The sequence below is a fragment of the Pseudophryne corroboree genome, chromosome 7 (assembly GCF_028390025.1).
Source record: "Pseudophryne corroboree isolate aPseCor3 chromosome 7, aPseCor3.hap2, whole genome shotgun sequence".
Lineage (NCBI taxonomy): Eukaryota > Metazoa > Chordata > Amphibia > Anura > Myobatrachidae > Pseudophryne > Pseudophryne corroboree.
The window spans coordinates 362,599,370-362,626,260 of NC_086450.1; the positions used below are offsets into that span (position 1 = coordinate 362,599,370).

Sequence of the window (26,891 nt, forward strand, 5' to 3'; positions counted from 1 at the left end):
CACACACACATTGTCCACCCTCCCCTAAGATTCTCTCATTTCAGTTGTATTTGTTCTCCGTTGTTCCCTTAAATAATGAGTGTGAGTGTGGGCCAAATGCCTGCAGGGTGTCTCACCCTCTGAATAATATAAATCCTGTTTATCAGGTAAGAGACCTTTACCCAGAGATGGCCTTTCACTGGTGCTGTAATTTGCTAAGACGTTTATCACCTGTGTGTGTGCTGGATAAGGTCATCACAACAGATGTGCATGATTGAATTACATGCTTAAACTCCTGCATATAATGCTGGTTATTCTCCCCAACATGCGGGGTGATCATACTGAATTGCACAAGGCATTAAGACTTGGCAGTCCAATGAAAGGGCAAGTGTTTTACTCCACACCTCAGTTACAAAGGCAAAGTGTGTATGTAGATTGCATAGAGGACTGTCCCCTTGTCAGACAAGAATGACAATATCTATGTGTACATATAATATGTCCGGTTAAAAGATAAAATACATCCCAAAATTGTAATCACATATACCAGTGGTTCCCAAATGTGGTCCTCAAGGGACCCTAATGGTCCAGGTTTAAAAGATATCTATGATTAAGCACAGGTGAATTAATTAGTACCTCAGTCATTTTGATTTAAGCATCTGTGCTCAGCCATGAATATCCTTAAAACCTGGACTGTTTCGGTGCCTTGAGGACCGCGTTTGGGAACCAATGATTCATTGCTTTTAAACTGCCCTCAGGATGATCACTTGAGATAAATTTAGAATCAACCTAATAAAACATTTTCAATAGTGTCATGTGATTTAGGGGTATGATTATGAAACAATGTCATTTTAAAAAAACCAAAAAAAAAAATTTTGCCCACCAGATTTAAAAGGGCGATAATATAAAATACAATACAAGCTTGATTTTGAATTTACTATTCTTGTTCTTTTAAATACAACGGGCAAAACAGATGAAAAATAGGAGTTTTGAAAATCCACCACTTAGTACAGGGGTTCCCAAGCATTGCTACAGGTTGAGTATCCCTTATCCAAAATTCAAAACCCCACATTTTTGGGTCCCCTACTGAGATATTTACACATATACATATATAGTATATATCTATATATACACATAATATATAATATATATGACATTATCTCAGTAGGGGACCCAAAAATGTGGGGTTTTGAATTTTGGATAAGGGATACTCAACCTGTATTACAGTCCAGGCTTTAATCTTGAGCACAGGTGACTTAATTAGTAACTCAGTCAGTGTGATTTAACTACCTGGACTAAAGCATGGATATCCTTAAAACCTGAACTGTAATAGGGGGGTGTGTGTGTGTGTGTATGTATGTATGTATATATATATATATATAGAATGTGGTTGCGGGCGGCACTCTCGGCGTAAATGAAGACAGACACGTAAGTCTTTCAAGTCATGAAGACTTACGTGTCTGTCTTCATTTACGCCGAGAGTGCCGCCCGCAACCACATTCTATACATCAGGATACAGGTGCACTGTATACCTCTGGGAGGGCACCGGCATTTAAACCATCGTTACATTTATTTAGGGGACTTGGGAGTGCCGTCGACTTTGCTTACCTATATATATATATATATATATATATATATATATATACTGCTCAAAAAAATAAAGGGAACACTTAAACAACACAATGTAACTCCAAGTCAATCACACTTCTGTGAAATCAAACTGTCCACTTAGAAAGCAAGACTGATTGACAATCAATTTCACATGCTGTTCTGCAAATGGAATAGACAACAGGTGGAAATTATAGGCAATTAGCAAGACACCCCCAATAAAGGAGTTGTTCTGCAGGTGGTGACCACAGACCACTTCTCAGCTCCTATGCTTTCTGGCTGATGTTTTGGTCACTTTTGAAAGCTGGCAGTGCTTTCACTCTAGTGGTAGCATGAGACGGAGTCTATAACCCACACAAGTGGCTCAGGTAGTGCAGCTCATCCAGGATGGCACATCAATGCGAGCTGTGGCAAGAAGGTTTGCTGTGTCTGTCAGCGTAGTGTCCAGAGCATGGAGGCGCTACCAGGAGACGTGGAGGAGGCTGTAGCAGGGCAACAACCCAGCAGCAGGACCGCTACCTCCACCTTTGTGCAAGGAGGAACAGGAGGAGCACTGCCAGAGCCCTGCAAAATGACCTCCAGCAAGCCACAAATGTGCATGTGTCTACTCAAACGATCAGAAACAGACTCCATGAGGGTGGTATGAGGGCCTGACGTCCACAGGTGGGGGTTGTGCTTACAGCCCAACACCGTGCAGAACGTTTGGTATTTGCCAGAGAACACCAAGATTGGCAAATTCGCCACTGGCGCCCTGTGCTCTTCACAGATGAAAGCAGGTTCTCACTGAGCACATGTGACAGACGTGACCGAGTCTGGAGACGCCAAGGAGAACGTTCTGCTGCCTGCAACATCCTCCAGCATGACCGGTTTGGCAGTGGGTCAGTAATGCGGTGGGGTGGCATTTCTTTGGGGGGCCGCACAGCCCTCCATGTGCTCGCCAGAGGTAGCCTGACTGCCATTAGGTACCGAGATGAGATCCTCAGAGCCCTTGTGAGACCATATGCTGGTGCCCTGGGTTCCTCCTAATGCAAGACAATGCTAGACCTCATGTGGCTGGAGTGTGTCAGCAGTTCCTGCAAGACGAAGGCATTGATGCTATGGACTGGCCCGCCCGTTCCCCAGATCTGAATCCAATTGAGCACATCTGGGACATCATGTCTCGCTCCATCCACCAACGCCACATTGCACCACAGACTGTCCAGGAGTTGGCGGATGTTTTAGTCCAGGTCTGGGAGGAGATCCCTCAGGGGACCATCCGCCACCTCATCAGGAGCATGCCCAGGCGTTGTAGGGAGGTCATACAAGTACGTGGAGGCCACACACACTACTGAGCCTTATTTTGACTTGTTTTAAGGACATTACATCAAAGTTGGATCAGCCTGTAGTGTGTTTTTCCACTTTAATTTTGAGAGTGACTCCAAATCCAGACCTCCATGGGTTAATAAATTTGATTTCCATTGATAATTTTTGTGTGATTTTGTTGTCAGCACATTCAACTATGTAAAGAACAAAGTATTTAATAAGAATATTTCATTCATTCAGATCTAGGATGTGTTATTTTAGTGTTCCCTTTATTTTTTTGAGCTGTGTGTGTGTGTATGTATATATATATATATATATATATATATATATATCTCCCTTAACATAGGGGCTCCCACTGCAACTCTCAAGGCACGCTAACAGTCCTGGTTTTATGGAGAGCCATACTTGAGCACAGGTGACAATTAGTACCTCAGTTATTTTGATTTAACCATCTGGGTTCAAGCATAGATATCCTTAAAACCTGCACTGTTAATGTGTGTGGAGGATTGAGGTTAGGAAACACTGGTCTACAACGATACATAGCAATTAGGCTGTTACATTTAGGTTGTACTATTATGGTTACATCAAACCTATGCAATGGGTGCACTTTAATCAGACTGATGCCAATAAAAATGTTATAAGAACGTCAAAACGTTACAGCAGTCCTGGCTGCCTGCCCAGGAATATTGTAAGTATGGAAAGGGAAAAGTTTTTTGTTTTGGTTTTTAAATAATTTTTAACAGAATTCTTACATACATTATCAGGCAAAATATCCAGCTCACAAATACAGCTTTATTACAGGATTATTCTACCTTGTGACAAATGCCAAACCTTCATTACACAGAACAGGCTTGGTGTGCCAAGGGTCATTGTCCAGTTGTGGAACAGGTGGCCTCACATTTTCCTATATAGAATATTTCATTATCAAGAGAGGTTCATGGTGGATTCAATGGCTCCAAGTCCTGTGGCAGATAAAGAATCCTTCACCCCTGCACCAGTGTGAAAGGCAGTTGGTATGAGGTTCTTGTGGCGGGTCACTGTGATCAGCATTTGCCAAACAGGTCATCATGCATTGACCAACCCCCTCCCCCAGAAAAAAACTAATTACGCATGGTGGACATTGTTGCACAATTATTGTTCTCATTCAAGTGCAACTTTGCACACCAAAGCTGCACTGCACAGGTAGAATGCTCTGTCTCCTCGCTATCTTTCCAGGACTCTACTTATCTACAGATAATTTCTGGTGGTAGTGCCAATGGCTTTACTGTTTGCCGTGGTTACAGAGTCATGTAGATCCCATATATCACGGGTTCTCAAACTCGGTCCTCAGGAACCCCAACAATTCACATTTTCCAGGTCTCCTCACAAGTGAAATAATCAGCTCTACCTGTGGATCTTTTAAAATGTATTAGTGAGTAATGACTACACCTGTGTGCCTGCCAGGTGATCTGGAAAATGTGAACTGTGTGGGGTTCTGAGGACTGAGTATAGAACCAGTGGCCATATATGTTGTGTTCTCTGCCATGTCTCAGAGCATTATGGAAGAATTTGCTAGAACACCCATTCCTATCTGTAATGTTTTCCATTTGTAAAATGATGGCCTTAAATTTCTTTCTTGACTGATGAGCAGCAACACTTGTTCAAAAGTGTCACAATGGTAACACAAAGCTAAGTGACCCAGAGCAAACTGCCAAAGATCGAGCTTTTATATAGAGGTGGGTGGTAGACTCTCCTTGGGAACAAATAATGTCATGTTTCCCAACTCCAGTTGTCAGGGAACCTTAACAGTGCATGTTTTCCAGGTTCTCTCACAGTGAATTAATTAGCTCCACCTGTGGATGTTTTAAAATGTGTCAGCCAGTAATGAATACGCCATTGCTCCAGCAGGGTATATGGAAAACATGCACTGGTAGGGGCTCCGGAGTTGGGAAATGCTGAAATAATTATTACTCTTGATTAACAGAACCTTAGGGGAAAACGCAGGATTTCTGAAGTTTCCAAATGTTTGATTTTAGAACGATTGACACACACACACACTCACACACACTCTCTCTCTCTCTCGTACTTTATTTTTTTCACCTGACCTTTATATGTATAAAAATAATACAGAAATCTTGGCAAATAACTATTTATTCCCTTTTCAGTTAGAAATCCCGGCATTTTTGTCGGTCTCTGCCTGACCCCACTTTCACACAGAGAAGCAAATTCAAGAATTTCTACCCTGTAACTTGCGGATCAAAACGGGTATTTTGTCTGTGTGAAAGGGTCAGCCCTGGTCGAAATTCCCGGGTCTCCAACCCTGGTAAATTCCTGGGTCAAGTCCGAGGAATTTGAACCCGGGTTGACCCCTTCACACAGAAAAAAGACCCGTGTATTTCGGCAAATTACTGGGATGAACTGCTTCACCCGGTAATGACATTTTGGGTGTTATTCACCTCTGTAAGTCATACCATTAGAAGACTGAGGACCCTAGTGGTAGTCACTTTTTTTCCAGCAGAAACAAGAAAGTTTTCCATATAGTTTCTGACTTGCAGCATAATAATGGCATGCATTGTTTTAGTAACGCTGTGTAGATATGTATAATATTTGCTTAAGTGTTCTTTCTAAATAAGAATGGGAACACTTCCTTGCACAGCTACAATGGGACAACTGGCAGAGCTAAGCCTGTGCCACAGCTGGAACAACTTCTGGTGCTTGTTTGGTTTTTGCATGTGAGATGCTGCCAGGCCCCACCCCTTCCCTAACTGTGCACTAAAGCAACGTGTACTATCACCAGGCTTGCAGCAGCAGCCACCTCTCACCTCTCTGTCTCCGATCTGCACCTGTCTACCCTACCTGAACCCTGTCACTGGACGGTCCCGTACCCAGGACACCTGAGCGAGCAGGTAATGTGCATATAATCAATAATTATTTCACCTAGAAGTCACAGACCCAAGTTCTCATGTACACAGGTGATTTCAGTGAACTGTAGCCTGCAGCTACTGTCAGAGGTATACTTTAAAGGAATTATACCAAACAGTCACAGTTGTTCTATGCATGGTTATGAAGGAAACTGGGTGTCTTTTACAGTTCAGTCTTGGGAAAATTATACGCTCAATATGCATCAACAAACGCAGTCTTTAATATGACTCATTTGTGTGTACAATGTGACTATATTCAGATTTACCAATGCAAACACTGTATAAATCATGTCACCTTAACAAGAGTATTCCCTGCCGGGCTGCAGACAAGAGTGGATGACAAAGCATCCTTGCAGAGGAGTACAGGTTGGTTACCATCATTGTTTATGGATAGGGTTATTTAGTAATATTGCTGAAAAGTGCAAATCCGCCAGGAAATCCATACCAACCAATAAGGCATTTGCTTTTACCATCCAAGTTGTACTAGTCAGATACAAGCTTTATGATTGGTTACTGTGGTTTTAGTTCAGATTTGCACCTTTGAGTTGTGTTATTGGACAAATGTAAATGCACCTTCAGGATATGAGTGGTCTGAGGTCTGAGCGCAGATGTGATCTCAAACGTCATTGCAGACATGCTTGGAAAATAATGCGGATCCAGAAAGCATCAAAGATGGCGGTGTGCGCTATCACTGGGGTGCAAGTGAGTATGATCACAGTTTCTCTGAGAAGTGTAACTTCAGAACGGTCACAATTTGCAGTAAATTCAGATCTGGAGACATTTTTTCCTTATCAGTATTATATTTCCTGCAAAACATAACCTGGTGCACAGGTGCAGTAACCTATAGCAACAGTCAGGTTCTGCCATTTGTCCCACTACAGTTTGGAAAAGAGAGGAAATGGTTGGTTGCAGATATAGCACTTTTTTTGCAAACTTTCTGCTGCTTGTGCAACAGTTTTTATTAATGTCTTTTGTATAAAATCAGCTACATTATAGTACAAACTCTGCACAGAGCGCTCCTCTCCAGCACACGAATGAGATTTTGGATGGAATAAATGCATATGAATGTGCTGCAGTATCCTTACAACCAGGATCTCCGTTCTGTCTCTCTTGTCGGCTTCCATAACCGTATAGTGACAGTGGCTCAGATTTGGCCCTGTGCTCCTATCTGGCTGGGTCATGCAGTTGCTGAGTGACAAAGATTTAGGTGTTGAGAGACTGAATTAAGTAACTGTCTGACACACTGACATGACATGATAACTGAGACATCCTGATCATGCTCCGCCACTGAGCAGTTCACTTCAGTCATCTCCAACCTCACGTTATTACCAGGCTCACTGTCACTGGTCACCCTTCACAAGAGTTACAATGCTGTCATGTATGAAGATGAGAGACAAGTACTTGTTTTTTTCTAAATAATGGATATTATGCTCTTGATTTTACACGTATAATGTATGGGAAAGTATACTACTCCCCACAGAGCGTACAATCTATTATTATTATTTTTTTGCACTTAAATATGTTTTCCTGAATTGACAGAAGCAGCGGACATGCAAAATAAAATCGGATTATTATTTGATATCTTGTCCAATGCATCACCTGAAACTGGTGCATGCAACCTGGCACTCATCAATAATCCCATGAGGGCTTATACAGGTTCTTGCAAAAAAACATGTAGTTTGTTGGGGGGAAATATATGCATATCTAATATACAATATTTGTTGCGACTTAATGGATCGCAACGGATATAGTTTGTCGTCATATACTGTGCCTGCTAACTGTAATTGTACCCTTAGCCCTGGGCTGATTCCCTTTATATGGGAGCCAAGAGCCTAAATACACAAAGAGAGAACATTTATCAGAGCGAAGTTACAGAATAAGAAAGTACATTGTCTGCACATTTTAGTTTGAGCTTTAGGGGTGTATTTATCAAAGCATGGAGAGAAATAAATCACAAACCCAGTGGTTCCCACACTAGGTGCCGTGGCTCCCTGGGGAGCCTTGGGACACTTGCAGGGGGGCCTTGGATTGTTGGTCCAGGACCAATTCAAATTATTTACGGTCAATGTAACAGGCAAAATCAGTGCTTATGGCTTCCCATCATAAAATATATGGAAAACCAGAAGCAGATCCTGCCCCGCACCACACTGAGCCTAAACCAGGAGCAGATCCTGCCCCGCACCACACTGAGCCTAAACCAGGAGCAGATCCTGCCCCGCACCACACTGAGCCTAAACCAGGAGCAGATCCTGCCCCGCACCACACTGAGCCTCAGGATGACATAGAAACAGTTTACTTAATTGAATATTTTTTCTGATTTCACAATAAAAAAACATTATAAGACTCTAAGGCGCTGTGAACGGTTGGCAACCTCTGCACTAACCAATCAGCTCCTTACTGTCATTTTTCAACGTAATGCCGCATACTGACTATATTGTGCCCGGAGGCATGCAGTCAGTATCGGCCCTACCGGCACACACTATATTTTCTTGCGATGTCGATCCCGCGGGACCGTGCATCGGCATCGCAAGCTTATACACGCGGTGCGATATATGGTGGACTGTATAGTCCATATCGCACGGGAAATCGCACCGTGTGTATGTGCCTTTAGAATCTTGTTGGTTAGTGTGTTGTTTTTTTTATCTCTCCGTGCTTTGATAAACTTCCCACTTAAGGAGTAATTAAAAAACGATTTTAAGAAATAATATTTAGATTTTTTTTTTTCTCAAAATCTCAAAATGTCTGTATTGTGTTTTTTCAACTAACCAAGTGCAGAGGTACATTCATTTTCAGCAGTCATGTCGAGGGTTGTTGTGCAATACTGCCTAATGAGAAAGACACACACACACACACACACACACACACACACACACACACACTAATATTTGATGGACCACCAGAAAGAGAGTCTGGGAATTGTGCTGCGATCAGATAGTCACCGCCTACAGGGGAGCATATTTTCGCTTTGCAAGTGTGCGAACGCTGTTGCAGCCGACGGCACAACAAAAAGTTTTTTGCAGTTTCTGAGTAGCTCTGAACTTACTCAGCCGCTGCGATCACTTCAGTCTTTTTGGTCCCGAAATTGACACCCGCCCTGCAAACGCTTGGACACGCCTGCGTTTTTCCAAACACTCCCAGAAAACGGTCAGTTGGCACCCACAAACGCCCTCTTTCTGTCAATCACCTTGCGATCGGCTGTGCGATTGGATTCTTCGTTAAATCCATCGCCCAGCACCGATACTCTTTGTACCCGTACGACGCACCTGTGCATGGCGGTGCATATGCATGCGCAGTTTTGCCGAGATGTAACCTGATCGCAGCACTGCAAAAAGTTGCTAGCGAGCGATCAACTCGGAATGACCCCCTGTCTTTCACAGTGTAGCACGTTCTAGGGACAGGTTTCCAGTAGCAGCAAGAGAATATAAAAAAGGGGAGGGATTTAAATTGGGAAATATGATGGACAGGTGGTCCTTGTCATTATACATCAGTTAAATTGACCGGGTAAATCTGTGAAGGCCAAAAGATGCAAATACAGTGCAGTGGTTCATGACAGTTTTGTAAAATAAGTCACATAACGAGCAGAGGTCCGGTTGTTCACTAGCCAGCAGTGTTTGGCTGAGGCTTTTAGACCGGTTCAGATCACTCTGTTAATGTGTTATTAGGAATCTTATCTCTGCAGAGACCAGTATGACACCGGAACACACTGCGATGGCTGGAATACAGAATTATATGAGCAAAAGATACAAAGCAGAATGTTGTCCTAGCTCTTACAAAATACCTACATGTTGCAGGCATGTTAGTATACATGGATTGTTTTCAGATAAGGGAATGGTAAGAGTATTTTTCATGATTTTTTTTTTCTTTCAACTTTCCTTTTTTTTGCACAAGAAGAACCTCTCAGTCCTAGTAAAGAGGTGCATCCTCTCCAGTCAGTCCGACTTTCTGAAATCCAGGAAACTCCCTAAATCAATGATTGTGGTTTCACCAAGGGGCAGAGCCATAATTAGACTTTAATGCTCTTTATACCACATTCATGCACTTAACTTGAGAGCTCGCTGTTAAATTCAGTTACAATACCGTTTAAATAACCTATTTCAATATGCTACCATACCCAGGATTCAAACATATAACCTGATGAATTCTAATCAAACACCCTACTCCTTGAGCTATTTGACCCTGCATAGAAACTATGAACACTATATGAAGCTCCTGGTACTTTGTAAAAAAAAAAATAATCAGCATTGCAATTGAGCAGATCTATGAAGTGTACAGCCACACATCCAATCTCTTGCAGCCACACACTACATAAATCTGCTCAACCGCAATACTGATCGTTTTTTCACAAAGTACAAGGTAAGCTTCAAATAGTTAGGATTCTTTAAGTTACAATTATCTACTTTTCTATGCAATGGCAGATAGCTCAATTAATAGATTGTCTGGCTGTAATGCCACAGGCAATGGGTTAGAATCCCGGGTATGTCAGCACATTGAAATGGAACAAAGGACAGTGTGACTGAACAGCAAAGAGCTATCAAGTTGAGTTCATGAATGTTGTATAGGTATTAGCAACGGAAGGGGTGGGGGTAGGAGACAGGTCAAGAGATGCTGGGCTTCAAAAAGGGGGGAAGCTGCAAGTGAAAGTAATTAAAACAGATAATTGACAAGTGCCGCCAACAGCTCCCCCTACCCTGCAGCGCTATGTGCGGTGCCCCCTCCGCACACACCTAGTTACGGCCCTGCCAAGGGGCACTGTACTGTATGTCAATATTGACAGATTTAGAGGAGAAACAGCAGCTCTATGCCTTGGGTGCATTTCTCTGACACCTAGCACTCTCAGCAGCAGCAAGAGTTAGTAATGTCATAATCCATGTCTCCAAATCAAATACAATTACATGTTCTGGGTCACACTAATACCCCTTTTACACTCGCAGCTTCGGGTCATTCCCGGGAATGTGTCCCGGTATATGTGCAGGGACACATTTCCGGAAATGACCCTTTCACATTAGCGGCCCGACCCGGCATATCGGCGGGTCGGTGACGTCACCGCTGACTCTAGCGGAGGCAGTGCTTGGAGATAATCTTCTCCAAGCACCGCCTCCTCCAATGCAGAGAACAGGTGTGGTATGGAAGGTCGACAGTAACTAGGTCGACAGGGTCTTTAGGTCGACATGTTCTAGGTTGACAGGTCAAAAGGTTGACATGAGTTTTTTATGTTATTTTGGTGTCATTTTCTTCGTAGAGTGACCGGGAACCCCAATTAGTGCACCGCGTCCCCTCGCAAGGTGCCTTCGCTCCGCTACCGCTTCACTCGGCACAGATTACTGTTCCAATCGTATTCCACGTGGATCGTTAAGTATGAAAAGGTTAAAAAAAAAGAAAAAAAATTGTGAAAAACTCATGTCGACCTTTTGACCTGTCGACCTAGAACATGTCGACCTAAAGACCCTGTCGACCTAGTTACTGTCGACCAATAGTGGTCGACCTACACATTGTCGACCTAGTTACTGTCGACTTAGAGACCGGATCCCGCAGAGAACGGGTGCCGGGTCGCCTTGACCCGGTATACCCGTTCACACTGCACAGCTTCCCGGGCCGGTCCTGGATTCAACCCAGGTCGAGACCTGGGTTGAAATCCCGGGATGCTCGTCCCGGGAAATTGTCCCTGTACCCATTCACACTGACAAAAATCCCGGGATGATGCGCGTTCACGTGCAAAATCCCGGGATAAAATTGTCAGTGTAAAAGGGGTATAACAGAATTGACTAAAAGCCTCATCTGTTCCACCACTGTCTACTCCAGATCATGCTGTAATCCAGCACTGGCTAAATACTAGTCCTGCTGTATTAGTGACGTCCAACTGAAAACAAAGGTTTTGCAGATGTCCACAGGTCAGATCATGGGGGTAATTCCAAGTTGATCGCAGCAGGATTTTTGTTAGCAATTGGGCAAAACCATGTGCACTGCAGGGGAGACAGATATAACATGTGCAGAGAGAGTTAGATTTGGGTGTGGTGTGTTCAATCTGCAATCTAATTTGCAGTGTAAAAATAAAGCAGCCAGTATTTACCCTGCACAGGAACAATATAACCCACCCAAATCTAACTCTCTCTGCAAATGTTATATCTGCCCCCCCCTGCAGTGCACATGGTTTTGCCCAATTGCTATCAAAAATCCTGCTGCGATCAACTTGGAATTACCGCCCATGTTGGGTAGGTATAATTTCCTATTCTTCTGGGAATATCCCAGGACGCCCGAATCTTGGGGAGTTTTCCAGTACTCCTTTTTCCTGCATTCTACCAACTTCCCTAGCGAGAATTGCGCAAGTTATGACATTACACAGGAGTCAGAGCCTTAAAAATGTGAATCACATCATTATGGGGTTTGCAGTTGCCCACTGGATCTCCTGGCATCTCCCAGGGGGAAGATGAAAAAGGTAGGTGAGTATGGTCCTAAGCTTATATATAGTGGGCCATAGATTTATACTGAGATCATGTCTGTATAGACTTGAATATGCTCATGTGATCAGGCAATAGTGGGTAGGTGTAATTAAATTATGGGGGAATTGAATCAAGCAGTGGAAAGATGGAGAAGTGGACAATAGCAATCAATCAGCTTTGATGTAGCATTTATTAAGTACATTCTATAAATTGATAAGTAGAAACTCAATTTCTCCAGTGGTCCACCTCTCCACTCTTTACACTGCTTGATACATCTCCCCTAGATTTTATCACATCCTGTGGTCATACTTGGGTGTAACAGAAGTATATTATTATTGTAGCTATGGTGACGCTGTCATATTTGGTGTATAGTGTGATACATCTGTATATGAGTGTAAGAGAATCGTATTATCATAGGTGGTCATTCCGAGTTGTTCGCTCGCTAGCTGTTTTTAGCAGCCGTGCAAACGCTAAGCCGCCGCCCTCTGGGAGTGTATTTTAACTTAGAAGAAGTGCGAACGAAAGGATCGCAGAGCGGCAGCAAAATTCTTTTGTGCAGTTTTAGAGTAGCTCAATACCTACTCAGCGCTTGCGATCACTTCAGACTATTCAGTTCCTGTTTTGACGTCACAAAACACGCCCTGTGTTCGCCCAGCCGCGCCTGCGTTTTTCCTGGCACGCCTGTGTTTTTTCGAACACTCCCTGAAAACGGCCAGTTGACACCTAGAAACGCCCACTTCATGTCAATCACTTTGCGGTCAGCAGTGCGACTGAAAAACTTCGCTAGACCCTGTGTGAAACTACATCGGTCGTTGTAAAAGTACGACGCGCGTGCGCATTGCGCCGCATACCCATGCACAGAAGTGCCTTTTTTTGCCTCATCGCTGCACAGCGACCGAATGCAGCTAGCGATCAACTCGGAATGACGACTTCCCTGCAGGACAAACACTGTGCCTGGAAAGTGTTCGCAGATGTTTGCAAATGTGTCCCTGGTGCACTCTGGTTGTGGATCAGTTGTCAATCTATTTCTGGAGGGGTGATATGGTCAAGGACACCGATCTTGTTATGCACAGTTCTCTGAACGCCAGCTCTCTCTATTCTTGATTAAAACTTGTGAAAAACATGCTGCAATTGTCTCTTCCCACTGACAGTGCATTTAGATTGCATTTGAATCTTGCTTCTGGGATTCAGTGCACATAGGGGTACATTTACTAAGCAGTGATAAAAGCGGAGAAGTGAGCCAGTGGAGATATTTCCCCATCAACCAATCAGAAGCTCTGTATCATTTTATAGCATGCAAATTATAGATGTTACTTCAGTGCTGATTGATTGCCATGGGCACTTCTCCACAGGCTCACTTCTCTGCTCTTATCACTGCTTAGTAAATGTACCCCTTAGTAACCAACCTGTAGCATGTGTATTGTACTGTGTGACCTGTGACCTCTGTGACATTGTTTCTATGCTGGACCCGACCTATTTCCGAAGTTCAAGTTAACATTCACTTTCCAAGTGATTTTGTTGGCTCACATAATAGTGTGTCAGGAGGGCAGGACGATCTGAGTTTTATTTGTAATGTTCTTTCATCAGAATACTGAGAGGCTTCCAAAAAAAAAGCTTTTGGAAAATAAAACACCAGCTCGGATAATATTGTAAGTCTCAAGTTGACTCTCTTGACAGTGGAAAAGCTTTTAGTGCACAGGTTCTCAAACTCGGTCCTCATTACCCCACACAGTGCATGTTATGCAGGTCTCCTCACAGAATCCAGAATCACAAGTGAAATAATTAGCTCCATCTGTGGACCTCTAAAAATGCATACCTCCCAACTGTCCCGATTTTCGTGGGACAGTCCCGGTTTTTTGGGACTGTCCCGCTGTCCCACCCGCGGGCTGCAGTGTCCCGCGGTGGGGGGGGGGGGGCAGTCGGGAGACTCCTGTCATCGCTGCCCTGCTTAGCAGAGCAGCGATACATAGACGCTGTGCGCATGCGCACAGCGTCTATTCACTGGAGTCAGAGGGAGAGGGGGCATGCCCCCTCAGTGACAAAAACGGGGCATGGCTCGCGATCGCTGGTCCTCCCATGAAGCCACGCCCCTTTTCATTAAGCCACACCCATTTTCAGGAGTGTCCCTCTTTAAGTATTTCCAAAGTTGGGAGGTATGAAATTGTGTCAGTGAGTAATTAATAGATCTGTGCACGTGCTGGGTGACCTGCAAAACATGCACTGTGTGAGGTACTGAGGACCGAGTTTGAGAACCTGTGTTTTAGTGAATTATCAGAGATGCTGGACACGCACTGATACCATCTCAGCCTATATGACACTTGCTGCTTTGGATTTTGAAAGCGATTGTAACCCAGTGTCTACAGTAAATGAAACCTGTACATCTATGCAAATGCTAGGCCATGTATGACTTTCAGATTCCATGTACTTCTGGCACCATTCAGCAGATGTGGACATGTAGATTGGTTTCAAACATCTGCAGGAACAATGAAGAAACTGTAACGTCTGTTATACTGCACATTATTATGCAGTGAGAAACATGTTATAACAATGGGGGTAATTCAGACCCGATCGCTGCTGTGCGCAGGCGCGCGTCGGTCTGCAGTGACGGGGAGCGACAGGCAGCGACGGGATGGTGTGATCAAAGCGATCACACGGGTGATCGCAAGGTGACTGACAGGAAGAGGCCGTTTGTGGGCTGTATCGGGCAGTACGGATGGTGTAATGGTTAGCATTACTGCCTCACAGCACTGAGGTCATGGGTTTGATTCCACAATGGCCCTAACATTGCGGAGTTTGTATATTCTCCCCGTACTTGCATGGGTTTCCTCTGGGTACTCCGGTTTCCTCCCACAATCCAAAAATATACTGGTAGGTTAATTGGCTCCCAACAAAAATAACCCTAGCGTGAATGTGTGTGCGTGTACATGTGATAGGGAATATAGATTGTAAGCTCCACTGGGGTAGGGACTGATGTGAATGGGCTCTGTAAAGCGCTGCGGAATATGTGTGTGCTATATAAATAACTGGTAATAAATAAATAATAAACTGACCGTTTTAGATGAGTGTCCGGAAAAACGCAAGAGGATCCAGCCGTTTCCAGGGAGGGTTTCTGACGTCAACTCCGGCCCCGATCATCGCAGCGGCTGAGAAAATCCTGGGCTGTGCAGAGACTGCACAAACTTTTGTTTGTGCAGCTCTCTGCACATGCGATCGCACCCCTGCACAGCGAATTCCCCCTCCCCCTGTAGGCGGCGACTACCTGATCGCAGGGATGCAAAAAATGCACCCTAGCGATCAGATCTGAATTACCCCCAATGTGCTGATATGCGTTAAATCTAATTACCAGCTGAAACACCATTCTATCATGGAACACCTTCAGAATGACGCATTTTGCAATTTATTAAATGCAGGAAAAGTGCATCAACAAGAGGAGGAATATCTTACACTCTATTCCTGCTCAGACGTTTCAATGAAAGCAATTGAGTTTATCAGGAACTGGAATATATCTGTGTATTATGCAGCTGTTATCAAAGACTTAATGACTCATATTTCCTGAAAGGATTATTGTGCAGAGATGCTCTGTACTTGTCAATGTAAAGCTTGTTAACTGAACTCTTCTCTCTAAAGTGTTTCTCAATCACTCAGGGAAGAAATGTTATTTGAGTTTATTTTGCATTTATTGTGTAATCCACGGGTGGTCACTACATAGTATAATATATTACTAGTATTAATGTTTATATATTGTCAGTATGCTCTATATTTGGGAAGAAACACACTAATAAAGCAAGGCTGACTATTAATGGACAGGCAGAGATAAAACTGGCCCTGCTTTTAGGCTTATAATCTAGATTATGACTCTTTATTTACCTGGCGCCACAAGGGGTCCGCAGCGCCATACACAGTACAGAAACAGAAACACTGTAAGTGACTTACAGTACAGAACATTGCAGGACATGGTCATGGTTTATAAATATTAGTGCATCAGAGAGCCCTTTTCAAGTTTTGTAGAGAGGTGGAAAGAGTGATATAGAGAGAGGGTGAGAGAGAGAGAGAGATAGAGAGTTCCAGAGGAAAAGGGCAGCACAGGCAAAGTTTTGGAGGTGGGAATGGGAGGATGTAATCAGTTGGGAGGAGAGGCAAATCTATTTTATTATTTTACATCAGTCATGTCAAACTCATGATCATCCAGCTGTTGTGAAACTACAAGTCCCAGCATGCTTTGCCAGTTTATCGGTGGAAGGTATGCTGGCAAAGCAAGCTGGGACTTGTAGTTTCACAACAGCTGGAGGGCCACGAGTTTGACATGCCTGTTTTACATGAAGGCATTTAAAGACCTACTGAATATAATGGTGTATACCAACACCGCAAATCCGAGCAGACGCCAGGGGGTGCTGTGATATACCAACAATGTTACCCTTTGTAAGAAGCACTTGTTGCAGTGCAAGCTAAGGGCCTAATTCAGACCTGATTGCTAGCTAGCGATTTTTGCACTGCTGCGATCGGATAGTCGCCGCCTACAGGGGGAGTGTATTTCAGCTGTGCAAGTGTGCGAACGCATGTGTAGCAGAGCTGTACAAACAGAATTTGTGCAGTCTCTGCGCAGCCCAGGACTTACTCAGCCGCTGCGATCACATCAGCCTGTCCAGGACCAGAATTGACGTCAGACACCCTCCCTGCAAACGCATGGACACACCTGTGTTTTTCCAGACACTCCCTGAAAATGGTCAGTTGACACCTACAAACGCCTTCTTCCTGTCAATCTCCTTGCGATCGCCCGTGCGAACGGATACGTCGCACAAATCCATTGCTGAGCGGCGATCCGCTTTGTACCCATGCAACGCGCCTGTGCGGTTTGGACCTGATCGCTGTGCGCTGGTCTGAATTACCCCCTAAGTACAGAAAGTAGGTGACCACAAACAACTCAAATAAATAACTTTTGCCTGTGACATTTGTAAAGACAAATAGAATTTCTCTTAAGTTCATATATGTGCCAGACATCGTGCTATACTAGAGCTGTGCGTTATTCCATCTACTGTACCTTACAATAGTTTATGCACCATTTTCTTCCACAACTTAACATATTTAAAGTTCTTGTCTTGTTACATATGTGTCCTTTATAGCACAAATAGAAACATGGGCCCTCATTCCGAGTTGTTCGCTCATTATTTTTCTTCGCATCGGAGCGATTTTCCACTTACTGCGCATGCGCAATGTACGCACTGCGGCTGCGTCAAGTAAATTTGCTAAGAAGTTTGGTATTTTACTCACGGCATTACAAGTTTTTTTCTTCGTTCTGGTGATCGTAGTGTGATTGACAGGAAGTGGGTGTTTCTGGGCGAGAACTGACCGTTTTATGGGAGTGTGTGAAAAAACGCTGCCGTTTCTGGGAAAAACGCGGGAGTGGCTGGAGAAACGCGGGAGTGTCTGGGCGAACGCTGGGTGTGTTTGTGATGTCAAACCAGGAACGAAACTGACTGAACTGATCGCAGTGTCGAGCTACTCAGAAACTGCTAAGAAATTTCTATTCGCAATTTTGAGAATCTTTCATTTGCAATTCTGCTATGCTAAGATTCACTCCCAGTAGGCGGCGGCTTAGCGTGTGCAATGCTGCTAAAAGCAGCTTGCGAGCGAACAACTCGGAATGAGGGCCATGGGCCCTCATTCCGAGTTGTTCGCTCGCTAGCTACTTTTAGCAGAAATGCAAAGACAAAGCCGTCGCCATCTGGGAGTGTATCTTAGCATAGCAGAATTGCTAACAAAAGATTAGCAATTCTGCTATTAAGTATTTCCTTGCAGTTTCTGAGTAGCTCCAGACCTACTCCTAGATTGCGATCACCTCAGTCCGTTTAGTTCCTGGTTTGACGTCACAAACACGCCCAGCGTCCTGCCAGCCGCTCCTCCGTTTCTCCAGCCACTCCTGCATTTTTTACCTGGCACGTCTGCGTTTTTAGCACACTCCCTGAAAACATCCAGTTTCCGCCCAGAAACACCCACTTCCTGTCAATCACACTACGATCAGCAGAGTGATTGAAAAGCTTTGTTCGCCCGTGAGTAAAATAGCATAGTGTTGTGTAAAATTGCTTAGCGCGCGCGCCCTGCTGTGCATACGCATGCGCAGAACTGCCAGATTTTAGCCTGTTAGCAATTCTGCTAAAAATAGCAGTGAGCGAACAACTCGGAATGACCACCATTGGTCTCTGGCTGTTGTGGAACTAGAATCCCCAGGGTGCTCAGACAGCCATCACATCATTTATCAGAGCGCTATAAATAGGCTTACCATACTATTCCTTTAAATTGGATCACTCATGAATTACACAGGTTCTCTTTCTGATTAAATCCAGCTGAAATGTAAGCTTAATGTCAGCCAGCCACAGAACCTGTGTAATTCATAAGTGTCCCTGATAGTATGGTAAGCCTAACTCAGAAGTTCTCAAACATGGGGGGAGATGTATGAAAGTGCGCTGTGGTTTCTGCTGACTACAGCGCTCGTAAAGCCTGCATTTACCGCAACCCATTAATGTATCAACGGCGTGTTAACGCCGTGTGCTTTGGCTGCTGCGCGCCCCCGCCGCTTACTGCTTCCCCGCAGTCGACAATGGGAGACGAAGGGCAGAGGTAATGTATGATTGCCCCTCTTTGTTATCAGTCTCTATATGATGCTGTCTGCATGTCCCAGTTGTGACATGGGCAAGAACCGAGCAACCTGTAGCAAATCAGATAATCAGAAAGCAAAAAGTAGCCCAGAGTATTTCAGGAGACACGTGTTCTAATCCTGTGGGAGGCAGTGACGTGTCCTCTCACTCGTGGCATTATGTTAGTCGGGGCAGCACTGCATGTGACAGGGGCAGTTCATGAAGAGGAATGAAAGATAGCGGAAAGTTGGAAAGTAAGACATAAGGGTCCCCAGCGGGATGCGGTTATGTGACCAGCGGTCGTGAGATGCCGGAACCTGCCCGGCGGAAAGCCCGACAGTCGGCATGCTGACATCCACGACACCCATAGATTGGGAATAGAACCTGTGGCCTCTCCACTGGAAATCTAGACACTGGGATCCCGGCGTCAGTATGGTGACCGGCGGTATCCCAACCGCCAGTCATCCATACCCAGCCCTCCCCAGCAATGTGAGGACCCAGTCAAGTTGAATTTCTATGCGGACCAGAATCCATACAATTAACTGTTCTGTTATTGTTCTGTGTATCATGTATGGTATATAATCTATATGACATGCCTGCATTAATAGCAGATAATAATGGAATTCAGTTAATGGGCTATTATGTTGGAGTAGTATATTACAACAGACCCATAATCACAGTCTAGCAAAATGAAAGGGGTGTGAGGAGGTAATATGGGCATCCCACTGTAGCACATACCTGTAGGGTCCTAACACAGGGAGGCTCAGTGAGCAAGTCAGTGCGGCACTGCACCCATTTGCTTCATGATTGGCTGACAGGAAGCATTACTTGTCCTGAGCTTTCTAGCCCACTTGAGTACAGCCACTGAGAGAACACCAGGAGGTGTAATAATAATATGGGGCAGCACAGATGGTGTAATGGTTAGCATTTACTGCCTCACAACACTGAGGTCATGGGTTCTATTCCCACCACGGCCCTGTGTGGAGTTTGTATATTCTCCCTGTACTTGGCGTGGATTTCCTCTGGGTTTCATCCCACAATCCAAAAATATACTGGTAGGTTAATTGACTCCCAACAAAAATCGCTACACTACAACGGCCTTCGGCCGCCCAGCATGCGCCGGCGCACTGCGGTGCCGGCGCATGTGCAGATCCGACCCGATCACTGCGATAAACTGCAGCAAGCGATGGGGTCGGAATGACCCCCTTTGTACCCAGCAGTGCTGGTGCCAGGGTCCCACAGCTCTACTGACTGTGTTATTGCATGTGTTGGGGCCTAGGCAGCTCTCCTTCGCCTAACCCTGTGTCCATCCTTTCCTTTACGTGGGTTTTCCCTATGTGGGCCAGGCTTCTCCATTTCCTCTTTGGCAGATTACTGTGCTTCTGCCTATAATCTGTCTTGTTCCTCCTCACTCCTGCTGCATTCTGCCAAGCATTGGCTGTGTGCCTATGCACTGGGTCCAGACACTTATACCCCTTTCACATCGCACAAATAACCCGGTATCGACACGGCATATTGCCGTGTCGAACCGGGTCAGTGTGCGATGTGAAAGGTCCTTTGACGATTTAGCGGGTCGCCTGACCCGGTAATTCAACCCGGTAAAAAAGAAGGGTTTTACCCGGGTTGATTACCGGGTCAGGTGCGGTGTGAATGGGAGCCGTGTCGATGCGACACAGTTCCCATTCACAGCATAGGGAGAGGCGGCGCAGGAGATGAGCTCATCTCCCGGCGCAGCCTCCACCCCCGCCCCTGCTGCTGCTGCTCCCTCCGCTGCTATGGCAACCGACCCGGTATATTGCCGGGTCGGAAAGCCAGCAGCGGAGCGCGAATGCCGGATCCCACCCGGTAAGGACACGTTTGTCTTACCGGGTAGGATCCGGCATTTGCGGTCTGAATGCGGTACAACTAACTTTGCGCCTTATCCTTCTGTGCTTCTATATCGATCTGTGTACTCAATACAATTTACTTCTCCGCATGTATTCCCTATGGCCTGTTTTTGAATTTACCTCGGCTTGTAGCCAGGTTGTATCTGCCTCTTGACTCTGGGCGTCACAACACCTGCCTTCACCTGCTCATGTGGAAAAAAAAACACCTATATACGTGACCGGATTGGGCAACTTCTAAATATTCAGGTCCTCATTTACAGGCGCTGGATCACTTTCAGCATCACTGGGGCCAGTTACTGCAGGTATAAGATAAAGCGATTATGAACAGGCCCAATAATGAGACAAGCTATTGATGGACAGTTCAGCAACTCTTCAGAACACATGATACATAGGGGGTCATTACGAGTTGTTCGCTCGTTGCAGATTTTGCAACGGAGCGATTAAGGCAAAAATGCGCATGCGCTAAGTATTTTAGCACAAAACTTAGTAGATTTACTCACGTCCGAACGAAGAATTTTCATTGTTGAAGTGATCGGAGTGTGATTGACAGGAAGTGGGTGTTTCTGGGCGGAAACTGACCGTTTTCTGGGAGTGTGCGGAAAAACGCAGGCGTGCCAGGATGAAACGCGGGAGTGTCTGGAGAAACGGGGGAGTGGCTGGCCGAACGTGGCTGGCGTGTTTGTGACGTCAAACCAGGAACGAAATGGGCTGAGCTGATCGCAGTGTAGGAGTAAGTCTCGAGCTTCTCAGAAACTGATAAGAATTTTCTATTCGCAATTCTGCTAATCTTTCGTTCGCACTTCTGCTAAGCTAAGATACACTCCCAGAGGGCAGCGGCCTAGCGTGTGCAATGCTGCTAAAAGCAGCTAACGAGCGAACAACTCGGAATGAGGGCCATAGTCCATTTGACCAATACTGACTGTGACACTGCAGCATGGAAACCTATTCAATGTCCATATTATCAATGAAACAAGGAATAATATGAGATTGTACTCGCTGCTGAGTCAGTAAGCTCCAGTACTAAAGTTAAGGATAGAACTTAGAGCTAGAGGATTTTTTGCTCACATCCTATAGGCTATCGCTAAAGTTATATACACCTTGTTTATTTGTCATTTGATGACAGTAGACCTGATGTTGAGTTGGACAAGTCACATGATTAGCACACATATATACAGTATGTCCATCTCATGATGCATCCAGCTCTGCACCTGTAGCATATGCGTTAGGTTTATGACAAGCATATTATGTGCATCTAGATAAACCCAACAGGGTCATAAGGCAGGACAAGAAACATTTTTTTTAACAAATGATTCTTGCTAACGAAAAATGGTTTGATTTCGATATGAAACCTCTAGAGTACAGCTGGTATAATCTTCCTTCTTGTGTATGAATGAAAGTAGAACGGTCATTGTAAAACACACCCACAACTTCATAACATAGGTGCTTTCCTGACTGCACATCTGAAGCTAAAGGGGGGTACTTACGGAGCGATCGCTGCTTAAAATCTAAGCAATCTGACTAGATTGCTTAGATTTTAAGCAGCGATCACTCCGTGTGTATCCCTCACAGCAATAGCGATGCGCAGCCCCGCGCATTGCTATCGCCGGTGCTAGATGGGCCTGCATGCAGGCCAATCTAGCAGGTGAAATGAGCGCCCCCCCCGCGCTGTGCTGAGCGGGGGGAGAGATGTGTGCTGACTGAGCGGACTGCTCAGCACACATCTCTCCCCAAATCGGGCCGTGAATACGGCCCTTAAGAGGATTGAGCAATCAGAGGCAGCCTGGCTAGCGCTTATTGTGGCTATGATCACTATTGTTTTTTATTTGCACCAGCTCTCAGGCCAGAGACGGAACTACCATTGGTGCAGCAGGTGCACTACACCAGGCCCCTTAAGACTAAGGGGCCCACTGCTGCCCAGACCAGAAATTAGTTATCTCCTGCCTCCCCTCCCCCCAAGACCATTTTGAGCAGTGTCAGATGAATAGCCCAGTGCAGAGAGCACAGTGGGCCCCACTGTCTGAGTGACCTGCCCCGCTTACCTTAGTGAGGTAGAGCTGACCTTGTGTGTGCAGGACTGATAGAGGAGTCCTGACACCTGTACACGCTGATGATCACAGTCACTTACTGCCTATGTTTAACAGACATCTGGACATTTTTTCTGATTCACTGCTGTCTCTGAATTAAAGGCAGCTCACAACTGGTGTAATTGGCTCTGCCAGAGTCTGATTGATTGCCAACCTGAGGAAATGACAAGGGGCGAGGGTCCCTGTCATGGACACAGCAGAGGCCACTGTGTTCCTGTCCCCACCAAGGTACATGCCCCCTGTTCTTCGCACCATGCAGGGAATTGCTTGTACACCTGTCATCCACTGCCTCTCCCCGTCATCTTCTCCCTGTCACTTACTGCCTCCCCCTGCCTCTCCTTGCCTTCCATTGTCACCCTCTACCTCTCTATGTCAACTTCTGCCTCTCTCTGCCTTATGCTTTCACCCTCTGCCTCTCACTGTCACCCATTGCTTTATGGCATATTCTGAACTTGGGTTTCAGTGGAGGGACCACCAGGGCCCACCACTCACAAGTTCTGCCATTGTCTCAGGCACTCACAATATATATAGCTGCTGACAGGCGTATCCGCATCTCAGTGCCGGTCTGCATCAGTCACTGGAGAGCAGGCCCTTACTGTATCTGATTTGCAGTAGTCCACCCATTCCGTCTCCTATCCTGACTCCACAAGTGTAAAGGCCCGTACACACTGGCCGATATATCGGCCGTTTTCTTGAACGGCCGATATATCGCGGGTCCGTCGGCCAGTGTGTACGGCCAATACGTCTGTGAACTCCGTCGTTCACAGACGTATCGCGCCAGCCCCGCAGCACAGCCGACGTCCAATATATCTACCGATATATTGGCGCGTCGCTGTATGTGTACATGCTGCGACGGCCGACGGTGAGTGACAGCTGAACTGGGCTGGCGTGTGTACACGCCCGCCCAGTTCATGACGTGAGTCCCTGACGGATCGGCCAGTGTGTATGCTCAACACACTGCCAGATCCGTCCATAGATATTTCTGCCGATCAATTGATCAAGTGAGTACCCACCTTAAGTAAGGCAGTGCAAGTAACATATCAACACACTGCTGCTTTGTGTGGTATGCGCAGTACAAACTGTATTTTACGCTAAGCAAAATGGAGTACCCCCTCACAAGCCACACAATATCACAGCCTCTGCAATTCCACATTTTAGGGGCGTGGCTGTGCATCATGACCCCGTTCTTGTCACCCTGGGGACAGCTGCCTAGTAGACTGAATAGTTACAGTAGCTCAGTGGGTGACAGGAGGACTCTGGATATGACAGATATGATCCGGATACAGCATATACATAGAGACAGCATCCTCTTTCTATTTATGTGAAGGTTTGGCTCCATTTTACTCTCTTACATCTTCTTCTTCTGAATAAACAAAGCTCTGTTAAGTTCCTGGGTTTCTGCTTGATGTATGTTTGCTCTTTATTTGTCACGTTGAAGCTCATGTTTCTTATCTATAATCATGAGGCTCCAGCGCTGCATACAGTCTACAGATTAAGAATCATTGTTAAACAACACAGTGAAAGCCTTAGAAATCCTAAACATGTATTTAATTTTAAACCCATTCACTGTCCACGCAAGAGGTGAGACATGGCATTGACTTCATACTTTCTCACTTTTCTTGTTTTCCATACTGAAAATACATTTGCCCGACATTATTATATTCACAAAGCTCAATGTAATAAGTATATATTATAGCTGACATCTGTCATACTTTACAGGACCCTATAATGTACATCATGCCGGAGACATAGGCGTTTATTCTGATTTGGGAGCAAAGCAACTTGGTAAAAATTATTTTGCACCGCAGGTGGGAGAGATGGTCTATTCATGAAGCAGTGATAAGAGTGGAGAAGTCAGCCAGTGGAGAAGTTGCCCAGGGCAACCAATCAGCTGCGCCATAACATTTTATAGAAGGCACTCTATAAATGTTACGTAAGCACTGATTGGTTGCCATGGACAACGTCACCACTTGCCCACCTCTCTACTCCACTCTTTTCACTGCTTCATGAATAGACCCCAAAGTGAGAGAGGTGTGTCCAAGCTCAAATCTGAATAGCAGTGTAGAAATAAAGCTGTCCAGCATTCGTGGGCTACATGCAGAAGCAGACACTATTTACCCTGCATGCCAAAACATTTGAACCATGGTGTGTTCCAGACACAAAGTTACTCAGAACCAGACCCTCCCAATATCTGTGATCTTAGATCGTGACCCTATGCCGCCATTTACAGATGGAGCCCCTGCTGTAATGACTTAATCCCCTGCTTTAATGACTTAATCCCCTGCTGTATTGTTCTCTCTTATTGTATTGCAGCTGAGAACAATAGATGAAAGGCTTATGCTAATAAACCTTGGTGCACCTAGGTGTAGCAGTGAAGCCTAGATGTGCGTGGCTCCATCTGTACATCACTATGGGGCTGTGCCCAACACTCGCAAAGGAGCTGGGCTGTTCCCAGAGACTCTTCCACTTTGACCCCATGCGGTGTCTATTCACACACAGCCCGCAGGTGGGATAGTTCCCAAAAAGCGTGACTGTCCCCGCAGGGCCATCTTAGGTACAATGACAGCTGCCCAGGGCCCCACAATTCTAGGGTGGTGGTCATACAATCAGAGTGTCCAGCCAGCATTCTCTACTGGCTTCCCACCCTGAAGCCAGACAGTAAATGGCTGTCAGCATGCTGATTGGTGGATGGTTGGAGCGTGCTGACAGACAATTACTGAATGGAAGCATGTGGAGAGATGGTGCAGGATTGCAGAAGGGGAATGTTATGATTTTTTAAAATTGGTTCCCCTGAATGTGTGTGCAGGGGGCCCAGTGCATTACTTTGCCTAGGGCCTACAGTGCTGTTAATATGGCGGGACAGTCTGGAGCAGCGGCAGCTCCTACTGTACCTTTCTTAGGTAGGGCGGCCGCTGCTACACATGCCGGTGAGGAGAGTCCCGTGTCTTGGCGCCTGCACAATGGAACTGACAGTAGGTTTGTTTCTGTTGTGATTACACATTAAAAATCAAAGTTATTTTTTTAATTCTAATTATAGTTTCAAAACCGTTTAAAGAGAGACTGATTTTTATTTGTTGTTATGCTCTGTATTTTTACATAAAGTCGCCATTTATATTCCTGCAGTCTGAAGCTAATGTTTTTTTGTTCCACGGAAAAATGGGATTGGGATCTATGGGGGGGAAGGGGGGGGGGGGGTTATTCAGCAAACAAAAAAAGTGAGCAACTGGGCAAAACCAGACTGTACTGCACGTGGGGCAGATGTAACATGTGCAGAGAGATTTAGATTTGGGTGGGTTCTGTTCAAATGGAAATTTAAATTGCAGTGTAAAAATAAAGTTGTCTAACATTTGTGGGCTACATGCAAAAGCAGCCACTATTTACCTCGCACAGAAAAGATATAAATGTTTTTCCTCCCCTTGCATTGCAAAATGGTTTGTTCCATATACAAACTTGCATGCCTTGCTTCCAAATGGGAATGTGTGCAGGAAAGTGACACAGCACTCATTCCCACCACCAATAGCAGAGTGCTGAATGTCCGTCACTGCAAATTCTAGGTACAGAGCATTGGCCCTCATTCCGAGTTGATCGCTCGCTAGCTGCTTTTAGCAGCATTGCACACGCTAAGCCGACGCCCTATGGGAGTGTATCTTATCTTAGCAGAAGTGCGAACGAAAGATTAGCAGAATTGCTCAAAAATCTTTCCCTGCAGTTTCTGAGCAGCTCCGGACCTACTCCTAGATTGCGATCACTGCAGACAGTTTAGTTCCTGGTTTGACGTCACAAACACGCCCTTCGTTCGGCCAGCCACTCCCCCGTTTCTCCAGCCACTCCTGCATTTTAGCCCGACACGCCTGCATTCTTTAGCACACTCCCGGAAAAAGCTCCGTTTCCGCCCGGAAACACCCACTTCCTGTCAATTACTCACCGATCAGCAGAGCGACTGAAAAGCGTTGCTCGCCCCTGTGTAAAATTGCATAGTTTTGTGTGAAATTACTTGGCGCGTGCGCCCTGCGGCCCATACGCATGCGCACAACAGCGGATTTTTAGCCTGATCGCTATGCCCTGA

At 45.4% G+C, this 26,891-nt stretch overlaps 1 protein-coding gene across 2 annotated transcripts in view; it reads left to right on the top strand.

Annotated features, from left to right (window-relative positions):
• The first annotated feature begins 5,641 nt into the window (after positions 1 to 5,641).
• Positions 5,642 to 26,891, top strand: part of BHLHA15 (basic helix-loop-helix family member a15) — a 36,879-nt gene continuing 15,629 nt past the window's right edge. For both annotated transcript variants that reach the window (XR_010182088.1, XM_063934500.1), the window contains exon 1: positions 5,642 to 5,771. The gene's annotated coding sequence lies outside the window, so the exon portion shown is untranslated. The remainder of the gene's footprint in view (positions 5,772 to 26,891) is intronic.